A 21,266-nucleotide genomic window follows, 5' to 3' on the forward strand; every position below is an offset into this window, starting at 1 on the left:
TTGAGCTGTCGTGGATCTCACGAAACGGCTCCGGGATCCTCAATCCGTGTAGATGGGATCCGTTCCGCTTTAGAAGGAGAGTAACGTACCGGTCAATGAAGTCTATCATTACCATCCGATCCGGGCGGGGAGAGGAGAAGGCCTGCCATTATGCGGCGTAATACCGGGAGATTCGAAGTCCGTTGAGAAGTTTCTGGAGTCGATTACGTCACTTTGGTACTCGAGTGCCGAAGTGGCTTTGGTACCAAGGTGCCCGAACACCCGGGCTCCCGAACTACTAACAAGGCTCTCCTTGCTGAGTTGTTGTCCTGCTGGCAAGTCACGCCCATGTGTCTTTTTCTTATTAGGTTGGACCAAATCCCCTCATCAGAAGTATTAAAAGAACAACAAATATCATCAAAGGGGGGAACCAACTAGTCAAGCAAAATAACCGTGCAATTCTTTTAGAATTGTTTGACTACAAATACTACTCTTTTTAGTTATTATCTTCCCCTAAAAGTGATTATTTGAGAAGTCCCCAAATTCCAGATTTCCTTAAATTTGATTAGATAATTCAATGGTAAATCCCAACTGTTTGTTTCCACGGTGGAAAGTTTTAGTATGATAGCTACTTATACCTTGCAAGTACTTATCACTACAACAAATCCGCCGCTATATATTAAAAAACCCGCCACTATAGGTATTTAGCGATGGATTAGCGGCAAAAGCCTTTCCGCCGCTGTATGCACCGTCGCTATAGGTTCTAGCGGCGTTTATAACAACCGCCACTATAAGTCATCAATAGCGGCGGAAAATTTGCTATTGCGGCGTATATATCCGTTGCTAAAAGACTATTTAATTGTCATATAGCGGCAGATATATCTGCTGCTAAAAGCAAACATTTTAGCGGCAGGTATATGCACCGATGAATGCTTAACTAGCAGCGGATATATGCATCGCTAAAAAATGATATCTGCCGCTAAAAGCACTTGTTAGAAAAAAAAAAAAACAAAAGTTTTAGCGGCGGATATATGTGCCACTAAAAAAAATAATATTCGCCGCTAAAGCTCCTGTTCAAATTTATCCAACCTGATTAACCGAGATACATTTACAATTTATCCAACCTGATTAACACCTAAAACATCACACCAAAATTTCAAATAAAATTTAATAAAACTAAACTATTAATTAAAAACAAATGTACATCTTAATGTGAGTTCCGCATAATAATGATGTGGAAAATGTACAAAATTCTTGTTACATATAATAATAATTCAAAAAAAGATTGTATCTTCAATATCTTCAACAAAGCCTTCTATCATTCTTGTATTGGTTCCACCTGAAAAACAAGGAAAACAAATATAAAAATTAGAGTATGCATGAGGTAAAAATTGGGAAGAGTAAGGTACGTAGGAAGCAAATTGATGTAGCCCGTACTTTATATAAGAGAGAATTAAGGTAGGAGGAAGTGATGCAAATTTTGCATCATGTAATTAAAAATGCAAATCAAAGCCACAAAACAAAGAGATGCAAAGCTGAAACAGGGTGCAAAATTTGTTTCAGGTTCATATTTACATTGAAGAAAAAGTAGCCAAAATAAATTTATTTTAAGTTAAATTGTTGTTTTCTTTTTTTTTTGTATTTCAAATAGTGAAATGGGCACCCTCATCGCAACCCTTCTAAGCTGCCACATGTCTAAATAAAAAATAGTTCAAGAATCAAAAGGGTAAAAATCATCCTAGCCTTTGGATTTTATTAACAGGTGATCACATAGATGAGATTATTATATGGTGATGGATCCATGTAAAACTGGGAGACATGATGAGTCAAGGAAAGGATGGAGCCATCTCCACCCTAAAAAGATAAAGGACATGAGATTGGAGAATTGGTACCAAATAAAAAAAGTTGTTGTTGCTGTAAGAAACATCCTACCTGGCAGCAACGATTCCAAACAAAATAAAAGCACCGTTTGATGCTGCATCTGCAGCATCGATGCCAAATATATATATTATATATTATATAGAGTTTATCCCTCTCTACACATAATTATTATCTACATAGACCATATGTACCAGTGGCTTTATACATAATTCCAAGTTTTATCCCCCTTCATAAGTACTTTACGGCCAGAAATGAGTCGGGCCAACTTGGTGTAATTTTTTATTCCAGTTTGGGCCAGTCCTGAACCCATTTTAGAATTTAGTTAGACCGGGTTTTTTTACTTTATTTTTTTAAAGATCCGGCTTTTGAAAGACTTACCAAGAATAAATATTGCTTGAGTCAACCAATAGTTGATCAAACCATCAAACCTTTCAACCCAAATAGCAGATCATGGTTTAGACATTAAGGGGTTGATTGGTAATATGGATTAATAAAATATTAAGCATTTCAATCTTTGGAGACCCACCATGTGGAATGGTTTTTAAAAACGTTAATGTTATATTGATAATGTGGATGCTTTTGTCAAATAAAATTTTCTATAACATACCTTGAGAATTTATTATAAAACTTTACATAAATAATTGCATCTAATGTATCATGGATTGGTTCATAAATTTAAACATAAATGATAAATTGAGAGATGGCCTAGTTTAACCTACACTATAATGTTGACCAAATTTAGATATATCTCAAAAGAACTGATTTTCACGGCAGAATGGATTGATCCATGAGATTTAAACATAGACAATACATAAAGAGATGGCTTTCAATCTACACCATAGTGTGTATATCAAATTGAGCTAAAAGAACACTACTTTCACTGTGGCATAGATTTTTTTTTTTTTTTTTCTTTTTGGTATTTGGTGATACACGCAATTCCGCCATAGGAGTCATTGAGTAATGCAGCACCACAATAATAATAATAATGTCCCCTCCCCAAAGTCAGTGGTTGTGGGAATCAAACCTGCATCTATGCTGGAACAGACCTGTTAACGTACCAACTAAGCCACCCCTCAATTGCCACTGTGGAATGGATTGGTCCATAGACTAAAACGTAGATGATAAATAAAGAGGTGGCCCAATTCAATCTACAAAGAACACTGTTTTATACCGCAGAGTGAATTGGAATGAACTGAGAAATGATATTTTCAAATGAATCATACTACCAAACCACTCCCAAAGTCTTTTTATCTATAATTTTATGGGAGAATGACCAATCAGCCCAGATCAGAATTTTATAGCCCCAAAGTACAGGGGGAATGCATCCTGACCATGAATTGATGCCAAATTCATGGACAGAATGTGGTTTATAGGGGGGGAGAGGGCTAGTAGTGGGGGGGGGGGGGGGGCTGGAATTCAGAATTCTGCATCGTGTGTATCCGTACTTGTCCTTAATTTTATCTGTTTTAATCATTAGCAACAATATCATACTGCCCAAATCACTCCCTTCTTTTTGAACTACAGTTGTGAAGTCCCCTTGGACCCTCAAACAAGCCTGATCCACGCAAATCTGCATTCCCTACATGAATGGAATTCTATTTTCTAAACAAGCAGAAAATAATTTTCTGATATTTGAATCAGTACTCTGCATGCTATTTTGTTTTTTTTTTTTATTTTCTTGGTGTCTTTTTCTTTGTTTGGTAACACAATAACCATACTAGCTTAAAGTTGGTTGTTTCTTGTTTATTAGCTATCCCAAGATAGCTCTTTTCTTATCATTATATGTCCAAGAGATATGAATATCTGGAGCTTTTCTCAAGTCCTATTATTAGATATGGTTCACCAACTAGTTCAAAATCAGAATGATTTATTCCCATAGTCTGCTGTTTGGTTCAGACAGGAATGAGAATGAGAATTGGAAACAGCAGGAATGAGATTTCATTCCCAAGGGAGGGGTAGGGAATTGTCATTCCCTCAAATGGGGGAATGCCATTCCAGCAAGAATAGGAATGGGATTCCGATTCCACCCAAGGGAGGGGTAGTGAGGCATAAGAAGGGCATCTTTTTGGTGTTGATCAGAATTATGACTTTCGTAACTTCAAGGAAGAGTGAGGCATAAGAAGGGCTAAACCGTTTTGTTTTCTGCATGGATAAGGGAGTATTGGATGTAATGCCAACTACATAGTTGTCTAGTTGATGGCTCCAAAGATTTCCTAACTTTAGGGTGCCCTTATCCTTGACCTAAGAAGCACTGACATCAAGTTTCTGTGCAATGGATAATCCTGTTCATGGAGACAACACAATACCACATCCTCAACTTAAGTTTAACCTACGTCTAGAACCTTACATACAACTTATTTTGTTTACTGATGGAGGATCTTTATGTGCAAATTCCTGTAGTTTGGAGCAATTAGTTTATCTAACTCTTTGTCTTGCCTAGGTGTAGTGGATGGTAAGGCTCAGAGTCAGGGCTTAGTAGAGGAGGCTGAACTGCAGGCAATATTCCAAGGAGTCACTTTTGCATAGCAGATTGCAGTGGGACATATCCTCACCAGTTCTTCATGAAGGGAGGTCTTTGTTCGATGATTGATGGCATCACCTTACAGGGGAGGGGAGGTATTAATCCATTTTGAAAACAGGGGATGTTTCAGTACTTTTTACGTGAAATTTCAAATGAGGTTTCAGTCTTTTTCCTAAAATTAATCATTTAGATGCCTTCAAAACACCACAGAATCCTATCAAAAAGAAAATAGTAAAATATAATATAGTCAAACAAAATTGCAACAGCAAAACTTTTCTTCATATGTAAAACGATACCATTTATTTGCAATTGCAATTTCATTTACACTACTAGTACAAAATACAAATGCATGGGAATACAAATCAGAAGATTGTAAATTCTGTTTCAGGTTTTACTTTGCTTTAAGATTTTATTTTACTATACACGTCAAAGAAACAAAACAAAGTGAAATTCAAAACAAAAATAAACCAGAATTTGCATTCAACTCATTTGCACTCCCATACCTTTGCACCAGTGCAAATGAAATTGCATTGAAAACAAGCTAGAAAGTTTTATTCTAGTAAAGCTAAAACCTATGGAGCTAAACATCGGTTTATCTACCAAATGAATCCCTGACTTGACAAAGAAGCTAATATGTTTGTCTTGGTACTCTTATTTCTGCTTATGCACCTCAAATATCCAACTCGCTTCTTGTTTTGGAAGGTGTGCTCCAGTGCCCCCATTGTCAGACCAGATCCCTCAAGTTCGTTCTCAAAATGATAAATGGCATTTCAATAAACTAGTTTCGAGCATGTTCTATTTACCTATCAATAGTGTGCACCAACACAAGGCCATTCAGCTCTGTTGGATTGAGCTTTTCTCAAACTAGGTGAATTCCTTGGGGAAGAAAGTCAGAACTCATAATTTGAAGAGATATTTAATTAGTTCTAAAACGTCACAAATGTATGGACTAACACAAGTAGATATTATATTATAAAACAGAAACAAGCATATATCAGGTCAATAAGCATCATTCAGTGGACCAACATGAGCAACTGATTCAAATATACCCAAAAATAATCAATAGTGAATCCTAGCTCATAGAAATGTCAATAACTTTGAGGGAAAAAAATCAGGAATAACCAAGGCAGAAAATTAACCACACAAACATAAAAGGGTATGTAGAACATATAGACACCCAAGTGAAGTGATGAAAAAGTAACAAAAGAAATGGTAGCGGAACCCTATAGATTGATAGAATTATAAAATAAAGAGAAAAAAAAAGATAAGAACAAAAGTCCTGCCTTTTACTCCACGCACACACATTCCTTTACTCCTACAATCCTTTAAATCACAATGGAAACAAAGATTGGATAATGTTATAACCCTAGTTTAGAGGTATTGACCTGAATGCAACCTACACTATTAAATGGGGGAATAATGATTTTCATTTATGCGCATCATCAAAAAATTAAGGTGATCCAGAAATACATGGCAGGAACCGAGCAATGTCTCAGAAATACAAAAGGCAAAAGAAATACTCGAGGAGGACTGGGACTCAATAAAGCTCACATCTCTTCATCCCCTCCCTAGACAACCTATCTGCTAGCAAATTAACAGATATTTGGACCAATCTAGAAGAGAAGGATCTGGCACCTCTGAAATAATCCAAGTAGCAACTTTTACAGACCAAAATAGAGAAGGGTTAGGTTTTATCCATTGGACTTCGTCTCCAACAGGTTCTTCAAATCGGAACCCAATGAGACGGTGTTACTCCATTGTCACGCCACCAATAGGAACAAACAAAAAAATAATACATATGCATAAAAACTTACCTCGCCGGAGATGGGTTCAGTTCGGTTCCCCAGCTGCCGAAGGAGTGACAAGAGATGAGGGTTGAAAACCTAGAATCGGCAAAGAGAAGGTTTGATGGTCTGCTGTATAAAAAGGGACGAATGAAAGGAAAATGTATGTGAGAGAGAGGGAATGAGAGGAAGAAGATGAAAGATGGAGAGAAAAATCGTGACTTACCTCTTAATTCGTTTGATGCTTCTCAGCTGCCGAAGAAAATAGGAAAATGCGAATATGCTCAAAGAAGAATGTGAAAGGGATTTTGCTGGTGAGGTTTGAGGGAAGACGAAAGAAGTTACGGGATTTGTTTGCGCGGGAGAGAAGATTTAGCGGGCCTTTTTTTATTTTTCGGTGTATCTCTTATCCAGCGGCAAATATGCATCAGCCACCGTAAGTAATCATACCTGGAGCAGCGGATTTTTTCTATTCGCTGCTAAAAAATGAATATATAGCGGCGTTTTTCTTAGTGCCGCTAAGAATTCCGCCGCTATATACGAACTTTGTTGTTGTGTAAGAAGGTTTCTATGGACAAATGATAGATACTTATTCAGTTACAGTTGTCTCATGGTAACAACATATATACCCAAAAGAAAAAAAAAAAAAAGATTTTTGATAAAAACCTCATTTTCTCTGCACAAGTCAAGCTTTGAAAGAACTTATTATATACTTCTTTCTTCCCTTCAATTGTTCAAGATTGGTCATCGAATTCAACTTTTTATAAACTCAATGGATGTAAACAGTCTAGGAGTAAGGAGATTTAATTTGGCAAAATATATATAACTATGTTTTCATCTTTTTTTACATAGTATATTATATTTTCATCTTCACCATGATCAATATCTCAACAAAACGGTCCTAGCGAACATACAATGTCTTTTCTTTTCTCTATGCTCAAACCAACAAGAAGTTTACATTCTCCAGTTTTGTTAGTCCTGCTAGTTGCTTCACAGGTATGTCATTCTAACCAGTTTTTCTTTACCAAGTCTATCTGTTCCATTGCTATCACTTAGATAAACTTCTCTTCAAGCCTCTACACTTTCAAAAGAATATTTGAATAATGAGCAGAGGTAGGTAACTAAGAAACTTCGGCAAACATATTTAATCTGTATATCAAACTATAGATATATCATAATGCCAGAAATATAGAAATTGTAGCTATATATACACAAGAATTTACTTTGTGATACTGAAGTAGAAAATATTTCTGCTGACAGAAAAACAGATCATAGACCATAGACCCTATATGTGTTATTTCTGATAACAACTGGGTTTCAACAGTGCAAAAACCATAGACCAATGTTTGGTGACAGAAGCACAGAAGACTTGTAATTGTTCACCCTTGTTGTCATAGTTGCAGGACCAAAGTGGAGGCTAAAGCTTATTATTTCATTTTACTACTTTATAAACTTTCTGTAATCCAAGTAGAATGTATTTTGTTTTACTTGGATTGATTATTTAATTGCATTTCTTCATCTAGTAATATCTTCTTCTTCTTCTTCTTCTTCTTCAGGTCTTCATTGTCATGTCTACCTAGCAAGCATTAAGATTTGATATTATACTACATAAATCAAATACTAGGTACAGATAAATGTAGAAAATAAGGTTTCTTTGGGATATAAAAGAACTACCTTTAAAAGAAAAACAGCAATAGAACTACCTTAAAAAAGTGATATCTTGCAATTTCATGCCCTTCACAAAATTATGCAAACCAAAAGTATTGGCCGACTGATTTTGCAATTTTCCCCAAATAACAGCAAGCCCACAGACAAATGCATTCATTATTATTAAGACCAACCAAGCAAATTGGACAGGCAAGATTTTTAGGGGGTGTTCTTTTTTGGGATTTTGAGAGGGGGAAAGTTGGTCAATGGGATTTTAGTTCCCATTGACCAAGAAAACCATGTTCTTTTTTCAGATTTATATGGGGACCAAGGAAAGTTTATTTTCCTAGGAAGTGATACCCATCTCCTAGGTGGGTAAATAACTTTCCCACCTAGGGGAAAAATTGACAACACTTGAATGGGACAAAAATGCATTTTTTAATAATGTATTTTTATGGATAAGATGGTCATTTGACTTATTTATACGAGAAATAAAAGAACATGGGTAAATGCACTTACCCGGGTAAGTGTTTCCTAGAAAAAACTTACCTAGGTAATTACATTTACCCGGGTAAGTAATGACATCAATTTAGTACATTTAAACATATAGGAACCCATGTTTATTGCTCTACGCCATACAGCATAAGGAACCTGAACATGTTTCTTAACTATGTACCTGTACTGTATATGTAGCAGCCACCTTAACCAAATTTGTGAAGCCACAAGCCATAGCCGGTTGAACTATCTCTATAAACATGATGGTTAATGTTTTCCCTTTTCAAGCCAAATGCAACAACTTGAAAACAAGATGGTCGACAAGGAGAGAGCGACAGGAGGGGCAGGACAGCAAGGGTATCAAAAAGGGGCAGCTCATAAGGACACTGTGGATATAAATCCTTTAGTAGAAAAGGAGGTGTCAGTTGGGAAGTCGTTGGGTTTATTTTTCTTGGGAGGGGAAGAGTTCGCAGGGAAGGCTTTTAGACAGTTCGAGAAAGACAGAAGAGAAGAGAAGAGGAAGATAGAGGGAGGCCGTCTGAAGAACAGTGACTGGGACGAAGAAGGGGGAGAGGAGGAGTTCCTGGGGGAGGAAGCGTGAGGAGAAGGGCCCTAGTCTGGTATAAAGATAGGCAGGCCGTTTTGTCAGGATGAGGAGTCACTTGGATGTTAGGGGTTTGAGAGAGAAAAAACAGAAGAAAATTGGTCAGGAATATGATTAGGCATTGTAGTCCTGAGATGGTCTTTACTCCAGGAAACAATTAGGAGATTCTGTGGAGCTGCTTTCCTTCCGCCGTGAGCTGGGTCAGCTGGAAAGAAAGAAACACGAGACTGTTTGAAGGATAGTCTTTGAAGTGGACGATTCTTTTTTTTGGATTTTGAGAGGGGAAAGTTGGTTAATGGGATTTTGATTTCTATTAACCAAGAAATCCATGTTCGTCTTTCAGATTTATGTGGGGACCGTGAAAGTTTATTTTCCTGGGTATACCCATCTCCTAGGTGGATAAATTGACTTTCCTCTCTAGGGGAAAGTTGCCACTACTTGGATTGAACAAAAATGCCAATTTTAATAATGAAATTTGTATAGTTAAGATTGTCATTGCCTTATTTACATTACATAGGAAATAAAAGAACATGCGGGTAAGTACATTTGACCGGATAAATGATTTACCAAAAAACGAATGGGGCAGAATAGTATCACTTTTTAGATTTTTCTTGTGTTGTTGCTGTTGTTGGCTTTGCCCAGGTGCCATTTAGTCACCTCTTTTATATTCCTTTTTATTTTAATACTTTTTTATATTACTCTTCATAAAAAAGACTAGCAAAAAATACTAAATAAAAGTCATTGCAGTAATAGCTTAAATTTCATTAAATCTGAGATCTCCAATGGCAAGGTCTCATATTCCTCGTGAACATAAACATGAACAAATTTGTCATCTATCTGATGTTCATTTCTTCAATAAATGAGTCTAGTGATTGTTAGCTTCATATTTTGAACCAGAATCTGAATGCATCATCTATGTATTCTTATTTTATCAAAGAATTCAAATCAGCCCCCCACAAGATTGCCACCCACAACATCCAACAGCACATCTCTACCGTGTATTGGGAACATCTCCCGATGATGATACCAGAAATGAAATAATGAAATTATCTAATAAATTTAAAAATTATCAAAAACATAAAAATAATTTTAATAGATTTAATAATATTTGATAATAATAATATAAATATAAATATTTTAAAAAATTTTAAATATTATTGAACCAATGAAAAATGGATTTAATAATTTAGAAGTATTGAAGCTTCTAAATAGAAAAAATATGTAATAAACTTCAAAAAAAACTTTTTTATAGATATTAAAAATATAATAATAATTGCAATTATAAATGTACTAATAATAAAAAAACATTATTTCACTTATATAAATTAATAATTATAGAAAATAACTTTCAAAAAATTAATAAATAAAATTTTTAAAATATTTATCTATATCTATTACATATTTATATCTACTAAAATTAATATTTATCATATTTTTAGTAATTATTAGTTATATTTTTGTGATAAATATATTTTCAATAATTATGTGTACATTTATTTTTTTTTGTTATTTAACAATAAATTTTCAATAATTATTGCAGTTTAAATTGCTGTTATTTAACTTTTTGAGATTTAATTTATTGTACTTATTGTATTTTTGTTATAAATTTATTTTCAGAAGTTGTGTATTTTCATTATAATTTATTGATTAATACATATTAGAGATTAAACTATTGTTGGAGATTAAACTATTAGTTGACTAATTTAATATATTTTCAGTATTTATTGCATTTCATAACTATTGTATTTGTTGTATTTTTTATTAGTTATTGATTGTGTTTTTGTTATAAATTTATTTTCATTAATTGTATATTTTTGTGATAACTTTTTAATATTTATTAGTGATTAGACAGTTAATTTAGCTGAAATTAATTATTGCTATTTTGTATTGTAAAAAATTTATTAAAATTAGGATACAAATTCCAAATAATTATTAATTATTTAAAAGGTTAAAATATAAAAAAATTGTCTCCTCTTATGTGTTTCTATTGTTTAACTTTCACTTAACAAAACCCGTGCATCACATAGATCCCCGCTATTATTTATAAATAAAACTTGATTTAATCTCTTAAATTAAATAACAAATCTATACATAAAAAATCAAATAAAATAAAAGATGGGTGTCAAACAAAATTTATTAGAATACATAAATTAAAAAAGGTCAAATTTCTTAAACTACCCTTACTATTTAGTTAATTGACTAATTCTACCCTTACTATTTAACTATGTCTTAAACTAGCAATTGCCATTGTAGTTGAATCATGATGGAGAGAATGAAATGTCTCTTTTGCCCTTAAGTTAAGAGAAAAATTGCAAAAAAGAATCTCCCCCATGTTGAGCACTGATGACAACCATGAATACGATCCCGGAATCACGTCCCTGAATCTGAAGGACGATAACCATGAAAATGAAGTGGAATCACTTCCACTATCCATGAATCATGTCCCTATAGTCAAAAGAAGACAATAGTTGTCAATCAACTGAAAAGCAGATGAGTCTTGTTGTAGACAAGGGAAGAAATTAAAAGCAGGTAAATCACTGACTTTAGCAAAGTTTTAAGACCGACCCAACAAATTCAGCCGATTCGGAGAGACAAAGGAAAATCTCCATCAGTTTTCTTTGAAGGGAGGTCATCTTTGGGTTGTTCGAAAATAAGTCGCGGTAACCAAAGAGAGTGTGATCATGAAAGCGCTCTTGCCAAGAATGGCACAAGGACGGAACCAAAAGATCATGGAATGACCTGGTCCCTGAACAACACAAAGGGATGCGAAGGCGCTACAAGAAAAAGGCAGCAAAGAAAATAGTATAAACTACAACCGGAGGAGGGGAGACATTAAGGGGGTGTTCTTTTTTTAGATTTTGAGAGGAGGGAAAGTTGGTCAATGGGATTTTGGTTCCCATTGACCAAGAACCTCATGCTCTTTTTTCGGATTTATGTGGAGATCAGGGAAAGTTTATTTTCCTGGGTATCACTTACCCTCCTAGGTGGGTAAATAACTTTCCCATTTAGGGGGAAAGTTGCCAACACTTGAATAGGACAAAAATGCCCTTTTAATAAAGGATTTTTATGGCTAAAATGGTCATTGCCTTATTTACATGAAAAATAAAAGAGCATGGGTAAATGCACTTACCCGGGTAAGTGTTTCTTAGGAAAAGCTTACCCAGGTAACTGCATTTGCCTGGGTAAGTAACTTACCGAAAAGCGAAGAGGGCCTAAGGGGGCGTTCTTTTTTTGGATTTGGAGAGGGGGGAAAGTTGGTCAATGGGATTTTGGTTCCCATTGACCAAGAATCCCATGTTCTTTTTTCAATTTAATGTGGGGACCAATAATAGTTTATTTTCCTAGGTATCACTTACCTAGGAAAGTGACACCCATCTCCAAGGTGGGTACATAACTTTCCCACATAAGGAGAAAGTTGCCAGTACTTGAATGGGACAAAAATGCCCCTTTTAATAATAGATTTCTATGACTAAAATGGTCATTGCCTTATTTACTTGAGAAATAAAAGAACATGGGTAAATGCACTTTTGGGTGTTTCCCGAGTAGGTAACTTACCAAAAAGCGAACGGGCCTAAAGGTAAAAACTGTAACAAGAAATAACAACAGATTTCTTGATAACAGAGGGAAAGGGGGGAGGGGGTCGGTTAGATGCTTGGATCGGATTTGGGTTTTTCTCTATCAATGACTAATTGGAATGGGTGTGGACTATTCCGTCTCCGCCACATGCCTCACTATAATTCAAGAAGTTGATACAAAATGCAAACGTCTTGAAGAAATTGGAAAAGTGAGTTGAGAATGTTGATTAGAGTGGTGAAGTGAAGTGACTAACTGCAATGTCGTTGCTGGTGAACATACCTGATGAGAGGCATTTTGGTCATCACTAACACATGGACTGTATTTGAGACACAACGTCCAACTCAGCAAGACAGCTCGACAAACCAGCACGTGGCAATCAACAACAGGCGTGCAACTGAGTTAGAGCGAGCTCAGACCACTGACAATGCCAGCTTGCCCCGAAATCGTCCCGCACACCTCGCCCGCACGCACCGTTACCGCGACTATAGGAACAGCTTGCCAAACCATAGGCCACAAGACCCGCGGGCGACCTGTAACCGTTGCGCGAATCTAGCAACTAACGGCCTAGCACACCCCAAAACTATGGAAACAGTTCCATAGAAGACTCAGAAACGTTGCCTGATGGCACCTGAACCTCAGATAGCTATAAAAAGAATCCAGGATCACTCTGAAAGGTATGCGCACAAAAGCTCTTGAACTCTCTCACATACTCTTACCGAAATCTCCTTACTGAATTAAGCATCGGAGTGTCCCCTAAGTAAAACGTACCCAGACACTCTAATTCTCTTTTCTCAGCCCTTCTTAGCTCAGACTTACAATTACCAGCTCGACAATACCGCTCGGCATTGCTAGATCAGAACCTAGTTCGAGCCTAGTCATGACATGAGGGAGCGAGCGGATAGCGCATCATCAATACCCGACTAGCAGTCGAAGATCCTTAGGGAAGATTATAGAGCTAGTCGAAGGGCAGAGAACAATGAAGACTTTAATGACCATGACAATGACTCTGACGACCATAAGATTCCTCTTCATGAATTCCTAGCGAGGCAAGTTGCGAGGACCCAAATCGCTTCCTTCTCTATACATGAAGGGATTTAAAGGACTTTCAAAGGTAGGGACTTGAGTAGGTAAATTACAAAAAAGGACTAGAAATTTACATGATATTTTACTCTATAATAGTTTCCTTCATATATTGTTTATCATGTTTACCTTTTTTCCCCTTGCGTTTTGAGGTTGCCTGCTCACTAGTTCTGATAGGAATGGACCTTTCCATCTCGGAATGGTTGAACCGCCCATGTCGAACCGATAACAAACAAATAAAGGAAAACAACGAAATCATCATATGTAAATTGGTTTGGAAACGAGGGAGAATAATAGTGACTGATATGTAGAGATAAAAGTAGCGGCGAAGAATCACTAGAGGCTATAACAATCTTCCTCACGAACACTGATTCTTACCCGTCTTACAGAAAAAGGGATGGAGGGTAATATTGGGTTTAAAAAATTTTATATGTCACATGTGTATGTATTTTGACAAAACAATAACAAGGGTAGAGCTTGTCAATTGTCAAAAACAATAGGAATGGTTTAAGATAATAATCAAATAGTAAGAATAGAATTAGTCAATTAACAAAATAATAAGGATAGTTTAAGAAATTTGCTCTTAAAAAATAATGGCTTGTACTTAGTATGAGAGGTCATTCTCTAGTGTAATTATTGAATTGAACTCCCAAATACTTGTGAAAGCCATCAAGAAGTAGGATGTGAATTTTTCACCAATTCATCTAGGGGCCATTTGGCAAGTCTTTTTTTAAAAGATCTTATGGAAGCTCTAACAGTCAAAAGACGATTGAGTTTTTGCATCAAGATCTTGACAACTTGAAAACCGTTTGGTTAAGGCGCGTTTGTTCACACATCTTTCTGCACGAAAATGAGTTGAAAAAAAAGTGAAAAGCTCTATTTGGAGCTTCCTAAAAATAGCCCGAAATGGGTTTCCCGTGTCTTTTCGGGGCTGCAAGTTTCAGTGGGTAGATCTTTTTCCAATCAAACGGGAAAAGGCCAAAACATGGGCTGTTGGGTTTCTAAAAAGCCAACAGCCATGCAAACAAGGTAGCTCATTAGGTTGCTACATGGATTTTAAATGTGATCTTTTGTGTAATCCCACCAACTGTGTTATGGTGATTGACTAGTGGTTTGGGCTCCAAAGTTCTTAGGAATAGTGGTTGAGAGCTAAAGAAAGGAAGGGATTGGCTGGACCCCAAAGGGCTCATATGCACCCTTACAACGAAGGATTTGGCCATCGTAGTTTGCCAACTTTGGACTTCTTGCGATAGAGGTTGAAGATTGAGAAAAATGGAGGAAAGAGGCCTCTAAGGGATTTAGGGTTTCTTTCCCACAAAATAGGTCTTGAATTTATATTGGGGTCCCATATGGGGCATGCGCCCTTATTTATAACATTTTTACATTATTGTTCTTAGACTTAGTTTGGAAAGAGTACAAATACAAATATGTACATTACAAATACATATAAAATAATACAAAATACAAGGTTGTGCACCCTATATATTTGTATTTGTACTCCTTCTAAACTGAGCCTTAGTGTGTCTTTGGGAACAATTTCAATAGCATGCTTTTCTTTTTTCTTTTTCTTTTTCTTTTTGGTTGAATAGGGCTAGTTTTGTTTGGGTTTAAACTGGATTAAACCAGGTCTATGGCCTTAACCCATAGACCTGGTCCAATATGAATCCATTACAAATAGACCAAGTCCAATTCATTCCATATTGAATATTTTGAACCATTATGGTCTGGTCCAATTCAATGTTTGGATTGTTTAGTCTATTCAAATTGATTTTAATTTAGATTGGGTCCAACTCAAACCTAGTCTATTGACATTGGTACTCTTATTTTTTATCAATGGACCTAGATATTGGTTCTATCTAACCTAGATTAATATAAACCTATTACAGATGGACCAAGTCCAATCCAATACAAGCCTGTTCTCAAGAAAATAAACTCCAAACTTGAAAGGTGGAAAAGTAAAACCTTATCACCATTAGGGGAAAACTAACCTGCTAAAGGGGGAACATTGCTCAATATTAGAAGATCATGTTTGGAATCCTCAAAGCTTTAACAAAGGAAATGGGCAAACTACAAAAACAAAATAGTAAAACTTTTGTTCTCACTAAATGGGGTAATGTTTTTTTAGATAAATAAAATGGGGGGTTAGGCCTAAGAAATGTGGATCAAACAAATAGAGCTAACTTAATGAAATTATGCTGAAAATCCTAATAGACTATAACAACCTGTGGGTTCAAATGGTTCAAAGTAAATATTTAAAACATGGAGAATTTATAGACCACAAAATAAATAATAATTGCTCATGATCTTGGAAAAAGATAAATCATAAAAAGGATTGGATTTGGAAAGGTCTAATGTGAAAAATTGGAAATGGCCTGATTAATCTATAAATTCTGGAAAGATAATTGGATTAAGTTAAAGCCAATCAAGGATCTTGTGAGGACCAATGAGCTAAATGAAGATACCATGGACCCAAACCCCAAGGTGCATAACTTTATAGACATAGAAAATAATACCCGGGATTTACAGAAATTAGCTGAAGTTATTCCCCAAGAAGTCATCAATAAAATCAGACAATCCATATTTTGCCCACCGAAGAGGATGATGCTATAGAGTATAGATATTGGGGCCCAAGCTCCAATGTGGAATTTTCAACTAGATTTGCTTACAATTTTTGAGATCAAACCACAAGCTGAATCAAAACCTAGTTGAAATAATAAGCCACGCTACTAGAATGATCTAATGCCCCAAAAAATTAAAATATTCGTCTGGCTCTTAATCCTAAATAAGTTCCCAACTAAGAAAATGCTAGTGGATAGGGGCTTAACCTCGGATACAAGCTGCCCTTTCTGGGGTGACCTAGAGGATAGAGAGCACTGATTTGTCAAATGCCATGTCTATTTGATCAACAGATCGATTTCTATCTAATGTAGGTGCTTATAGCTCGGGCCAACGGCGCGGGTAATGCAAGGTCAATGGTGCGGTCGCACGCAGTGGCCTCGTGATAGCTCACCCTTGAGATCGGACCGCGTCCTGACCGTCCGCATCCACCTACCTCCAGGTGGTCTCAAGTATAAATAGGGGTGATCCCTCAAGGTGAGCATCTAGACTCTCTACAGCTAAGAACTACCTCGCTTTCTTTGTGGCCTCGTCCACCTTTGGCCTCACTAGTACTAATTTGATTGTTGGAATCTTCACCTCGGGTTAGCATCCGGGGCCTTTGACGTTCTCTATTCCTTCACAGGTCCGACATACCAGCCCTCAGCCACATTGGACCTCGGACTCATCAATTAGCCCTTGGCTCCAAAGCAAATTTACCTTGTTGCCCTCAGCCCATCCTAGGCAGCAACACTATCCTATTTGGATAATCAAAACTGGAATCAAACTAATTAGTGGGAACTATTGATTGAAGAAAAAGTGTACCTCCAGATCGCGTGGTTCTGAGAACAGTTAGCTTTCAATTTTCAACAATCTTTCACCTCCACCTCAGGAAGTAGTAATAAAGATATGGTCCAGTATCAATGATTCGTTGAAAGAAACTCTCACCACCACCCTGAGTAGGGATTGGAGCCAGTAGGCACAATATAGGAAGTACATTCAATGAGCATTTTATAAATAGTCTGACAAAAGTTGTCTTTAATCTTTTCCAAGGATAGATTAACGTGGGGGTATTTCAAGGGGCAGGTGACAAAAAATTTTGAAAGCATTGCTTATTTAACGTGTTTACAATAATATGGCTACCTAATCTGAATTCCCTTGAGTCATCCTTAACGAGATCAAAATCCATGACGTGGATAAAATGGAACCCTCTAAATCCGAAAGAAATGAAGATTAACTTTGATACCTCATCAAAGAAAATGGTAGTTGTGCCTTTGGCTGCATTGCCAGAAATCATGAGGGTTGGTCCTTAAAGCCAGCCTGGGAAGCCTGGGAAGTTGAAACTTCCACAATCGTGATAGCTGAACCATGGGCTGCTTTGGAAGCCCATAAGCTCTCAACCTACCTAGGTGGTCCATTTATCATCATAGAAGGTGATTCACTCCTAGTGATCAAGATGCTCCAAAACCATATTCAACCTCCTTGGAAATGCTTCTCCCTCGTAGAAGAATGCAGGATAGCAAAGAGAACCTTTGTGTCAAAGATAAGCTACAACCATACTCACTGTAAAGTGTGAAGGAAACTGGCTTGTTTCAAAGGGTCATCATCTCAATGAGGAGTTATCTTCTTCTTTCCTTGGGAACTCTCCTTTTTATGGATTTTGTTGGCAGGGCTCTCCCAAGTAGGGGTGTCGATCGACCATTTTTGAATTGGATCCAATCCGATCAAAACCTTATCAATTCGGATTTGGATGATTCATTATAATTATTGGATTGGGCCAATCAAAATAAATTGGTCCATATTCTTATTGGTCTAAATTGGACCTAAACCAAAGTTCCAATAATCCAATCATGAGTCCAAACCCTTGTCCAATTTGAAATTGATCAAAACTAGAGCCAGCATAAAATCACTTTTTTGAAAGCACTTGTAAGAAAACACTTTTACAAAAGCACTTTTATAAAAGTAATTTTATGAAAGCACTTTTACAAAAATACTTTTATGAAAGCACTTTTATAGAAGCAGTTTTATAAAAACACTTTTACGAAAGCACTTTAATAAAAGTACTTTTCCACGAAAGCACTTTTATGAAATCACTTTTATAAAAGAACTTTTATAGAAGTACTTTTACAAAAGCGCTTTTATAGAAGTACTTTTATAAAAGCACTTTTGTGGAAGTACTTTTACAAAATCACTTTTATGAAAGCACTTTTATAAAAGCACTTGTGGAAGTACTTTTACAAAGTACTTTCATAAAAGTACTTTTGTAAAAGCACTTTTTATGAAAGTACTTTTATCAAGGTACTTTTGTGAAAGCACTTTTACAAAAGTGCTTTTTCAATGCCAAAAGGGTATATTTTTTAATTTTCAGATTTTCTTCATTTTAATATATTTGTGTAATTTTTTATATGTTCTGTTATTTTTATATAATTTTTGATATTTCATTTAATTTGGATTGGATCCAATCCAATCTGATCCATTTACATTTTAATGGATCGAATTGGATTTGGTTTGTATTGGATTTGGACTGGATTGGGTCCAATCCATTTGTAAGTGAACTCACATTGGACTAGATCAAGTTGAACCAAATTCAGTTCAATTGACACCTCTACTCCCGAGCTAGTCCTTATCCTCCTAACTTTTTTTCTTGTATTTATATATATATATAAAAAAATCCAATAAGAACTTATAGCATCAAGTCTGGACTCCAATTCAATAATGTTCAAATTGATGTTGGTTAGGATAGACCCAATCTAAACCCGGTCAATTCACACCCCTAGTTATAAACCTCGATTGCTGAGGACAAAACTTCCTGTACTTATTTTTATTGATCCAACGAAGCTTCCGAGGTTTTTTTTTTTTTTTTTTAAAGTCCTTTTCCAATAATACATGTTATATTATTACATTAAATGTTAAGTGTTAGTTTAATAATAGGTAAACACCAAACCTCAATTAGAATATTATTAACGTAGTTGACTAGAAAAAGAACAAAAACCTGATGAGCAATTTCATGCCAATTTACTTAGGTTGTGTTTGGTTTGAAGAAAAAGGTAGAGAAAGGAAACACTGCCATAAATAAAAGCAAAATCTACTTGATTGTTAAATAAAATATAATATTTAAGTCATTTTCAATAATACAAATCTTATATTATTGCAAAACGACAAAGGAAAGAACGTAACTGGTCAGCAATTTTAATGAAAATTCACTTAAATAAAAGCAAAATCTCCTTGGGGATGACTATAAATAGTGAATCCATGAAGGCCGTAAGGATATTCTAACCCTACAGGCTATAGCTAGATGGCCCCTACGTGGAGAGAAATTATTGATGAGAGAAGTCTCAGAGCAGGCGATCACATCTCTACTTACTATACCGATGGAAATGGGAAAGAACAAAATCATCATGGTGAGTATCTGTTTATAGCTCTCTCTTCTCTCTGGCACTTATGCATGGTTGTCAATGGTTAATTACTTACTATTAAAGGTTAATCGCATATATGCGATAGACTTCTACTAAAAGTACTTTAACTGTTCCTTTATCTTGATAAAACCAAAATTAATTTTCTGACTACACAAACTCTAATAGCTGTATTTAGTCACCTATAAATAGACCAAGGTTCGATCAATCTAATTATTATACAATTCTCTCAATTTCTTTCTTCCTGAATTCTATATTGGTGTCACATATTTCACTGTTAATCCAGTCTTTCGTGCTCGTACACAATTATCAAAGTCGACTTTCATTTTTTTTGGGATCTAGTACCGAAACATACTCTCTCAATTCAGTTTATATATATCTTCTGGTGATCAAGTTGCAGATCTTCTCACCAAACCCCTCAGTGGCACTCATTTCATTAATCTTAGGTCCAACTTTCATGTCCTGCCAGGACATTTCACTTGAGGGGGCATGTTAAAGGTTAATCGCATACATGCAATAGACTTCATGTTAAAGTCTATGGCACGATCCATACATGCGACAGACTTCTACTAAAACTCTAACTACTGCTCCCTTATCTTGATATAAGACTCTATCACATAGAGTTATATTGTAACCCAAACTATAATCTCCTGACTTGAGTGTTGTACACAAACTCCAACAGCTGTATTCAGTCATCTATAAATAAACCAAGCTCGATCAACCCAATTATCGAACCATTCTCTCAATTTCTCTTTTCCTGAATTCTATCTCTTACCATCACTTCAAATAATTTTCAGGTATATTTGTGAGGCATAGTGAGGTTATCTACTTTGAGCCTCGAAATGTAGGTGGTTCCTCTTCATCCAGCATTTCAACTCCACCCCGTCATGTTCCACATGGAACACCGTATTGAGTCCCGGCCAAGGAGTCTCCAAGTGCTGCCTTGCTTGCTTCAAGAGAGGCGGCAAGCTTTACCTCTACACTTACGAGGAAGGGTCAGATTCAGATCCACAACAGGTCATCGGTCGAGCCCAGTGCCTCTGGACGAAGAATGGTGATGTAGATTATACGCCAGTCATGAAAAGCTGCTATGAATTCGCTTTCTACTGTAAGACAAAAAAGATTAGGCAGCCAAACCGAGCAGCTGGTTGCGCTATCAACGTTCCCACCAGCTTTACATTTAGTTATAATACTACTTCTCATACTGTGGTGCAGAGTTGGTCCTGTGGACCTAATACCTACAGTCATTCTGATACAAAATCTGATTCCCGTCTACAATTTAGTATTGTATGGGAAGAAATTGAGGTGAATGATCTATTGAAGCAGCTTATGGAATGGTTGCAGACCAATCTTATTGGTGGTCGCGTGTGATGAAGTTATAGATTGATGCATGTATCTTTAATTAATTGTAAAATAAGGATCCGTTTGGTTATTCTCGGTCTGTTTGGTTTAGACAGGAAACAGAATGAGAATTGAATCAGTTGGAATGAGATTTCATTCTCAAGAGAGAGGGAGGGAATGGTCATTCCCTGAAATGGATTTCCAATTCTACCCAATCAAACAGTTGGAATCAGAATGGTCCATTTCGATTCTAATTTCAAACCTTTATTCCCATGAACCAAACGGCCATGAACGTGTTTTGCTTATTTTTTGTTTTGGTGCATAATAAATGTAATGTGTTAATTTTGCTT

The 21,266-nt window shown here is 36.1% G+C and overlaps 1 long non-coding RNA gene across 1 annotated transcript; it reads right to left on the reverse strand.

The window, feature by feature from the left end:
- Positions 1-1,085: 1,085 nt before the first annotated feature.
- Positions 1,086-6,860, reverse strand: LOC104599673 (uncharacterized). The gene is made up of 3 exons (XR_735551.3): positions 6,392-6,860; positions 6,196-6,294; positions 1,086-1,318 (listed from the first exon to the last, which is right to left on the reverse strand). It is a non-coding gene; the product is annotated as an uncharacterized LOC104599673 (long non-coding RNA).
- Between the last annotated feature and the right edge of the window lie 14,406 nt (positions 6,861-21,266).

Source organism: Nelumbo nucifera, chromosome 7 (assembly GCF_055504915.1).
Source record: "Nelumbo nucifera cultivar China Antique chromosome 7, China Antique-T2T, whole genome shotgun sequence".
NCBI lineage: Eukaryota > Viridiplantae > Streptophyta > Magnoliopsida > Proteales > Nelumbonaceae > Nelumbo > Nelumbo nucifera.